Source organism: Peromyscus leucopus, chromosome 10, assembly GCF_004664715.2.
Source record: "Peromyscus leucopus breed LL Stock chromosome 10, UCI_PerLeu_2.1, whole genome shotgun sequence".
Classification (NCBI taxonomy): Eukaryota; Metazoa; Chordata; class Mammalia; order Rodentia; family Cricetidae; genus Peromyscus; species Peromyscus leucopus.
Window position 1 is genome coordinate 54,710,430 of NC_051071.1, and position 9,646 is coordinate 54,720,075.

The 9,646-nt window shown below is 45.7% G+C and overlaps 1 long non-coding RNA gene across 1 annotated transcript; it reads left to right on the forward strand.

The window, feature by feature from the left end:
• The first annotated feature begins 5,295 nt into the window (after positions 1 to 5,295).
• On the forward strand, positions 5,296 to 8,728 carry LOC119088649. The gene is made up of 3 exons (XR_005092336.1): positions 5,296 to 5,335; positions 6,591 to 6,677; positions 7,516 to 8,728. It is a non-coding gene; the product is annotated as an uncharacterized LOC119088649 (long non-coding RNA).
• The last annotated feature ends 918 nt before the right edge of the window (positions 8,729 to 9,646 follow it).

The following is a 9,646-nucleotide window of genomic DNA, read 5'->3' on the forward strand; positions in this document are numbered from 1 at the left end:
GCATCTAGGAGGTGGCAGGTGGCTATTCTGGAGTTTTAAGATTTAAATGTTCACTGGGCGGTGGTGGCGCACGCCTTTAATCCCAGCACTCTGGAGGCAGGGGCAGGCGGATCTCTGCGAGTTCAAGGCCAGCCTGGCCTACAGAGTGAGATCCAGGACAGGCTCCAGAGCTTACACAGAAACCCTGTCTCAAAAAACAAAACAAAACAAAAAATTTAAATGTTCACCCCTTTGGATTTGGATTTGCCGTCTCACCATATTTGTGGTTTTGGGGATAGGGTCTCACTGTAGCCTGGAATGGCTCTGAAAGTCACTGTGTAGCAGAGTTCCTGACTAAACTTTGAAGTGATCCCCTTGCCTCACCCTCCCCAAGCACTGGGATTACTGAGTGCTGGGGTCACAGACCTTAGCCACCATTCTCGGCCCATAGGTTGTATTTGGGAAGTCGATAATACAGTGTTTGAGTTCACTGACTCCCAGCTGGAGAAGAATTGGCCTCGGGATGAATTAAAGTACCCGATTTAGGTGCCAATCTTGGACTTCGGACTTTTAACTTGACACTGGAATGAATTTAGACTTTGGGGGCTTTTGAGATGGACAGTTGTAATTTGTATGTGAAAATAACTTGCATTTTGGAGGACAGGGGCAGAATTACTAGTGATTTGAATGTGTCCCCAATATCATGTGGTGGAAGCAATCCCCAGTGTGACAGGATTAAGGGACGGGGCTCAATGGGAGGTGGTTGGTCCTCGGGGCCGTCCCCTCATGAATGGGATGCATGTGGAGTAAAGGTCTAGAAGCTTCCAGGGCATCCGTTGCTTTCCCTCACCCACATGATGCTGTCCGCCATGTTACAACGTACGAGGGGAGTTCTAACTAAGAGACCTGTACCCTTGGACTTCCCAGGCTCCAGAACGGGAAGCCTAACAAACTTAGAGTGTTTGTAAACTACCCCATCTCTGGAATTCTACTATAGCTTCACAGAAATGAATTAAAACTCTGGCTTAGCTTTGCTTTTTGAAAAAGGTCTTCCAGAAGAAATAATGTTAGAAATGTAAAGTGGTCGCTTTTTAAAAAAAATTTTTAAAATATAATTTATTTATTTTTATTTTATGTGCATTGTTATTTTGCCTATATATATGTCTGTTTGAGGGTGAGTTACAGACAGTTGCTAACTGCCATGTGGTGCTGAGAATTGAACTCGAGTCGTCTGGAAGAGCAGTCAGTGCTCCTAACCACTGAGCCATGTCTCCAGCCCCCAGTCTTCACTTTTCATATCCTCACACAAGGCAGTTCCCTAGCCAGCGTCACAGGAAATGGCATTCTTACCTGAGAGAGAGCTCCAGAAAAGAATCGTGACAGGTCCTCCTGAGTTCAGCCCTCAGAAGAAAAGGAGGGAGAGAAGAACAGTCAAGTTCTTATTAATTACCCCTAGAAAGTGAAATGGACACTCACTCCCAAGGGTGGAGCTGTATACCCCTTTAAACGTGGGACTCCTGCTTCTCCCGCCTGGGTATTCTGAACTCAGAACTGTGCGTGAAACATACAGCAGAGCTCCCCGAAGAGGAGGCGTCTACTGTATTAAAGATCCTCAGACTGCTTGACCTTGGCTGACTAGAACACTGTGGCTGTGGATTGATGGACACTCAGGGCCAAAAGTACTCCGAGCCTCTTTAGGATCCTTCATGGCCATTTACTTTCAACCCCTGCGTCTGGCCCGACATCCTTGTGACCAGATTAAGCTCTCAGTGTATCACGAACCTTCGTGGACCTCTGGCTTCCGCCAGTCTCTTAAGCTCAGGAGATTCTAACATCTCAACCTGTAGAAAGGACTTCCTGCCTGGCAGGGACTTCTCTACAGCTGTCTAGTGGTCTTGTGTATCTGTTTATCACCTTCCTCGTTCTGTGACTGTGACTACCCTGGAACATGTTGTTCAGAGAAGACCGAATCTGTGTCCTGGACCATGGTCACTCATCTTTGGCTAAGAATAAGCTGTTTTCTTTTCCCCGTGAATGCAAAGTCGTTGCTTTACAACTCTTGGTACAAATGTAATAGAGCCAAGCACTTGCACAGTCCTTTGTAAGTAGCGCTCAGTAAACACGTTGCTCCCCTCCGTGGTCTACATCATCGGACAGTGACTTTGCTGCTGTCTGTTCTTGGGTGCCTTACAGAGTCCGCTAGGATGGCAGTTACATTCCTGCTTTAAATCTTTTTAGATATTTACTCTTATCTCAAAAATAAGAGATGGTGAACTTTTGAAAGCCAAGGGGCCGTATGTGGGCAGGGTACATTTTTGATTGGCAGGATGTCAACTCCTTGAGCCATCCAGAATATAGCTTTTAAATAATAACTCAGCCATGGGAAATGCTTTTTATTGCACCAATTTCAATGATATTTAATGAGCTTCTGATTGACTGTTTGATCTCCCAATGTTTTGTGCTACTTTTAATTCATTTCGTATAATAGAAAAAAAAGTAATTGGAATAAAATTTTGTGACAAGATAATGACCTTCCACTTTGAAATTAAATGTCTGATTAGCTTCAACATTTTAATGCTGAGATGCTGCCGCAGCAGGCGGAGTGTGCATACTGTCTTTCCATGGAAAGGGACTGAGGAGTGGCTTTGTTTATTGCAGAGCCAAAGGGTGTGGTGGCTCTGGAATCTTAGACACACAGGCCTGGCAGGGAAAGAAGGAAGGAAGCAGTCTGACTGAACCGGTGTCTGTGGTTTGTAACAACTCTGACACGTGGTTGTTCAAACTATGCTTGGCTGCCAGTGGTGGAGATCTCACTATCTCCAGATACATCATCTGTTCACCTGGGTGTTAGTCAAAACTACTTACTGTGTGTCTACTGTATGTAAGGTGTCTTTATAGGTTCTGAGGGATGTAATAGTAAAACGGACTCTGGGGGCCACTGAGGGAATGTGGAGCAGGTAATAAATTAGTCACCAGGTTAAAAGTATTTATTGAGAGACATAATTATTGAGAAGAATAGGGTAAGAGTGTTCTCATTCATATTATCTCTATTTCTCTCATGTTACCCAGGGAGCCTCAGACTTGCTATGTGGTAGAGGATGACCTTGAACTTCTGACTCTTCTGCCTGTACCTCTCAAGTGCTGGGATTATGGTTGTGAGTTTTTGTACTGATGGGGAGTCGAACTAGGGCCTTGTGTTTGCTACGTAAGTACTTTATCACCTGAAGTACACCCAGAAGCCTGTGTGCTGATTAGTTTTATGTCATCTTGACACCAGATAGAGGTGTTCCAAGACAGGCTCCAAAGCTGGGAGCACCTAATAGGTGCAGTTTCTAGATTATAGATTGATGTTGGATGGCCCAGCTCACTGTGGGTGGTGCCAGCCCTGGTCCTGTGGTTCTGGGTGCTATAAGAAAGCAGGCTGAGCAAGCCACAAGGAGTAAGCCAGTAAGCAGCACCCTTCCAGAGCTTCTGAATCAGTTCCTGCCTCCAGGTTCCTGTCCTGACTTCCATTGATGATAGAATGTGATGTAGAAGTATGAGCCAAATAAACCCTTTCCTCTCCCGGTTGTGTTTGGTCATGGTGTGTTATCAGAGCAGAGGAAAGTAACACCCCAGCTAAGACAACGGGTGTTACTTTGACAAATGGCTGATAGTTCACTTGGGAGAAAACCAAATCCATAACAACAATCCATGCCAAAGGAAACGGGTACCACAGTCGTTAGATGGGGTGATTTGAGGAGCAGAAAGAAAGGCAAGAAAGAGGTTAGGAGTGTCAGGCAAATGGCAGACTGCAGGCGGGGCTGAGAGCAGGTGCAAGCTGATCAGAAGGACACCAGGACTCGTTCTAACTGTGGTGGGGCTCGGGAGGGCGGAGTTTTGCTGGGGAGTGACATGACCAGGTTCATGTTCTTAAAAACTAACTTTCAGGAAAGGTACAACCATAACTCTTATACAGACACAAAAGCAAAGGTGTTAAAGATTTTATTTGGCTTACTTGGTAGCCTTATGGTTTCAAAGGAAATTATACATTAGTATAGAATAAAGGGAGGTTAACAAATGTGTAGATTCATTTTCCAGGGGAAGTGGGCAAAGGAGGGAGCCTTTTCCGATGCCCAACAGTTCTCTAAGCTTGAAAAGTTAAAAACAAAACAGCGAAAGACGTTGGGAGAGTACCGCCAGGGGACTACAAAAATGAGCGTCATTCCACGTGACAGTGTCCCGATGAAACACAGTGTTTTTTTTTTTTTTTTTTTTTGCAGTGTTTTTTAGAAAAACAAAAGAAGCATTTTTAAGATTATTTTAGATTCACAGGAGGTTGAAAAGATGATATAAAGAAATTCCAGGTACCTTTCATCTATTTTTTTTTTGCAAGGAGTACACCTTGTGTTCCTCCAGATACGTACTTTGCATGAAATCTATGTCCTTTTGAGGTTTTTCACTTAGTTTAATATCCTTGAGACCGACCCGAGTGTGTTGCATGCATCAGTTGTTGCGGGATGTCTTTCTGTACGCTGTGAATATGTGTTACTCCCATTGACTAATAAATAAAGCTGCATTGACCTCTGGCAGGGCAGGATGGAGCCACATGGGAAAATCCAAGAGAGAGCGTGTAAGGAGAAACTAGAGTAAAGGGAGATGCCAAACCACCCCACCGTCCAAGGAGCAACATGTAATGGGATGCCACCGAGCATGTGGAGATATATAGATGGATAGAAATGGGTTGAGTTAGGTTATAAGAGCTAGCTAGTAAGAAGCCTGAGCCATAGGCTATATATAGTTTGTAAATAATATAAGTCTGTGTGTTTACTTGGGACCAAGTGGCTGTGGGACTTGGGTGGGAAAGATTGATCCCCACCATGGGGCCAGGTGGGACCACAGAAACACGGGACCTCAGACCAGGTAGGACTGGAGAAACTTCTAGCTACAATCAATAGCGTGTTCCTTTTCACGACTGAGTAGTAGTCTGTAGTGGGGATGTACCACAGGCTTTTGGTCTGTCCTCTTTTGAGGGATGTTACGACTGTTAACAATTTGGGGCGATGACATGTGCGCCCGCTCTGAACAATCAATCGTGTGGGGTTTTTGCGTGGAGGTAAATTTTATTCTCCGGGGCCAAGTGGCTGAGAGTGGGGTGTGGGTGTGCTTCACTGTGTCTTCTTACTTTTTACAGGATCTGACTGGCGGGAGAGACAGTTCGTTTCCAAACCAGCAGCTTCTGGGTGACGGTGCTTCTGCCGGATGTTGTGACACACGCCTTTAATCCCAGCAGAGCCGGGCGGATCTCTGTGAAGTTGAGGCCAACCTGGTCTACGGAGCGAGTTCCAGGACAGCCAGGGCTACATAGTAAGACTCTGTAAGACAACAAACATAACAAAAAACCCCACATATATAATCGGCTTCCATTCTCCCCTCCACTGTCTCCCCCGGTCTCCAGGGTGAAATGCAGAGTTACAGTTGCTGACGGAAGGTCCTCATGATCTGCGGCTGCCACCCCTGGTCTCTCGAGGTCATTCCTTCTCCCTCTCTGTTCCTGTCCCCACTCCAGTCTTACCGGTCTTTTTGAACAGGGTGAAGATATTTTACCGGAAGTGCTCTTTCCCAAGGTGACCACATAGCTCTTCCATATCTCCTGTAGACTCCGCTGTGGCATCCCTGCTCAGTGAGGCCTTCATCACTAGGTTCCCTGCTTACAGCTGTAACCCTGCACACACACACACACACACACACACACACACACACACACACACACACACACACACCTTCTGGTACTGGCACTGTCTGTCATGCTCTCGAGAGGAGATTATAAGCCCTTACAGGAGGTTTGCCGAGTCCACAGTGTGTAGAATAGTGCCTTGCACACGGTAGAGGCCTGGTGAACTTGCTGTGTGAGGGAATGAGTTTAAGAGCTGTGGAAGCAGTTGGAGGAAGCGCTAGGTTGACCTGGGACCGAGTGGCAGTGGTCACGCGAGGAGGAAGAGAACACAGAAGCACGCGTTCGGTTGTGTTCAGCTCTGAGCAGTGGAAAGGTGGTCTCTGTTTTGAACTTAAATTATCTCGCTTGCTTCGCCTGCCTCGTTGGCCCTACCGATTACTCAGGGAGGCTCAATCTTCTCCTCATTCTCTCTTCCGAGTGGAGTCTGTGGCAGTACCCTCTCCTTTCTGTAAAGAAGGGTCTGTAGAGCCTGTTAGGGAAAGTGATACCTTTTAAAAGAGTGCATAAGGGCAGTCGTTTTTAAAAGTCGAATTACTGTTTCTTTTCACTAATAGTATTCTAGATTCATGAGAGAAGCCCAGGTTCCGGGATCCCCTGAGAACCAGAGCCCAGGCCCCGGGTTCCCAGAGCCTAGGACCCAGGTTTCCCTGAGAACTGGAGCCCAGGCCCCAGGTTCCCAGAGCCTAGGACCCGGGTTCCCGTGAGAACTGGAGACGGTCTGGTGCAGAGTAGACATGCATGCTCCTGAGATGTTATGAGCCATCTGCCTCCATGTTCCTTGTGCCTGTTCAGTTTTTGTGTCCATTCATCCTGGTGGAGCCTGCCTGTTCCTTGCTAGTCGGCATGGCCCCAGAGGTTGTCAGCTGTGTGCAGAATGTATTTTTTTTTTTATCAGATTCTGAAGTGTCGGCATTGATCGCCATTGCCTAATTGGGTCTTGATGATGGATCGTTTCATCCATGAACACCCCCAATATTACAGTGTGAGTATCACTTCCCTTGAAGCAAAGAGGGCTGGCGAACAAAGAGTTGAAGAGATTTCTCTACACTCACAGCCAATTTGAAGAGTTTAACCAAAAATTCTTCTATTTAACCAAAGTAGCCAGCATCCCTGGTGAAGATTTGTAAATTTAACCTTTTAGTCTCTTATTCATTACTTTCCTTCAGGTCTTAAAGAAACATCCCTCTACCCCAAGAGCAGAAATCACCATGAACAGAAATATTAACTGTCTGGGATATTTAAGAAAATAAACGGGATGTTGAAGCGTAGCAAAGAAAGAAAAAAAGAGAGTTTAAAAGATAGATAGCAGAGTGACAAAATGTGTGTGAGCCAGTTCTCAAGTTACTAGGCAAGATCAGTTTCCCTTGCCTCTGCTAGCTCTCTCCCCACCTAAGGACTGTATCGTAATTGAATGGCCAGGTCATACTCAGTTGTAGTGTTTAAGCCAAGGTTTGATCTCACAGTAACAGAGGAGCATGACCTTCCACGGAGAGGGTCCTGGGGTGAAGCAGTGAAATACATTCCTAGATATTGGCAACTTTTGGTTTTATGATAACACATAGAATATATAAATTAATCCATGCCATTTGTCCCCCGGCCCAGAAAGCAACTGGGTTTTCCTGGCTGCTGGGGTATTTCATAGCTTGCTAACAAAGCTGCTGTGGAAACCAATAGAAATACGTTTTTATTGCAAAAAAATTAATTTTGTTCTAAGTAATTTTTTTCACTATCTAGGTTGCTAGATGCTTCTTCGGGTCTGCCTTCAGGGCTAGGAAATACTCTGTTTTGTTCTAAATCTCTTCTCTGTCTTTGTAAAGCAGCTGGTGTTGACTTCACGAGTTGCATGAAGATTAAAAATGACTTACTAGGCAGTGAGATTGCTCAGTGGGCAAAGACGCTCGGTGCTAAACCTGATGACCTGAGTTCAGTCTCCATGGCCCGTGGGACAGAAGAAGCGAACCGACTCCTTGACTCCTGCAAGTTGTCCTCACACACTAAAATAAATAAATTAAAAAAAAGAATGACTTACTGTTTCTTGCCACTCAGACTCCCGGGGGTTTCTCCTGACCATTGTGACATCTATGGTGACTGTTGACAAGGTCTTAGCTGCTTTGTTTTCTTAGCCACTTAAAGAGCTTCCTAGGGCTGCTGGAGCAAAGTACAACAGATAATGTCTTGAACAAGATTTATTTTCTTAGGGTTCTTGGGGTTAGAAGTCCAAAACCCAGGCTGCATGCCATATTGTATACATGTAGCCCAGACACCCAAGTAGGCCGAGGCAGGGTCACTAGAGACCATGAGATCAAGGCCAGTATGGCGAGCACAGCAAGACCCTATCTGTATTATTGACTTTTATTCTTGTTCTGAACACAGTGCTTGATCAAAACATTTTAAAAGAGGAGGAAGGACTTACCTGGTTCACAGTCTTAGAGGGTTTGGTTCGTGATTACTTGATGCTGTGTGCTTGGGCAGGGCAGCATGGCTCCAGCAACAGGTGGAGCATGTGTGAGAAGAGAGCTGTAACTTCATGCTGGACGGGGAGCAGAGATCCATACAGGAAGACTCAAGAGCAAAATAAGACACCCCCCACCCCGAGAACGTTGACAGACTTCACGCAACCGGCTCCACCTCCCATCCTCTGACTCCTTTCAATAATGCCATTATATCAAGAACCCACCAAAGAATCAGCCCACTCTTCAGGTCGGCACCCTTATTATCCAGGCTTCTCGGGAAACCCACTGCAGACCCAGCCAGAGGCGCGCTTGACTTGTTTCTCAGTCTAGTCTGGTTGGCAAGAGGACCCAACCAAAGGGCCTCAGCAGGACTGGTTCCTTGCTCTCCCCTACCTTCTGCTGCCTGGATGCTGGCAGTCTCCGGGTTCCCTACCCTGGCCTCTGCCTTTACCTTCACTCGGCATTTCACATTCCACACTGTACTTATCTTTGTGTCCAAGTTTCTTTTAAATTGTTTGGTTTATAGTACTTTCTTACTGGAGTCTTGGTAAATTAATACATGTGCCATAGACTATTTAGGTTACACCGATCTTTGCTATTTAGCAGAATGAATCATGGCAAAAAAAAGGGGGGGGGAGGTCAAATCTCGATTTTTTAAGCTTTTCACAATGTTTATAACTTAATCAATGTGGACGGAAGACTTAAAGGCGCACACAGCGTGGGCACAGCTATGAGCTCTCAGTAGGCTACAGAAGACAAGGCCAATGTGCGTGCCCTCCACAAACAGACGTCACCACACATCTGGCAACATTGCAGGGAATGCTAAGGACAGACAGTTCCCTGCTTTTTCCCAGCCCCACCATCAAAAATCATGGGCAGCAAAGTTAGTCTAGTTTGGGCCCTTAGAAAAATCACTAAAGATAGGCTTAAATATAATGAAATCAGCCAGTCTAACTGTCTGGGAAAGAATTTTGAAAATTGGACCTCTTCTCTAGATTAAAATCAAATCTCTGGGATGACACCTTGGCATTGGTAGTTTAAAAAATCTCTCTAGGGAGCTAGGTATGGTGGCTCATGTCTATAATCCAAACAGTTGGTAAGGGTAAGGTGGATTGCCATGAGTTTGAGGTGAGCCTGGGCTACAGAATGAGACCTGTCTCGACAAAACAAAACAAGAACCCCTTTAGTCTGGCTGGCTGTTCTGGTGTTCACTGTATAGCCTAGGGTAGTTTCAAACTCATAGCTATTGCCAGCCTCCTGCCTCAGCCTTCTCAGTGCTGAGGTTATAGGTGTGTGAGCAACCATGCCTGACTACACAGTTATTTTCAGAACCACTGTTTGAAGTAACAGCATTGTACACATCCAGGTATGGGCTGATCACTAGGAAGACCAGGATGCACTTGGGATAGCTGGGCACGTTGTCAGTTGTGACTAAATACACATCTCTGAGAAGAAAGGTACTGACTGCAGTTAGAGAACAATCACATTTTCTTCATGT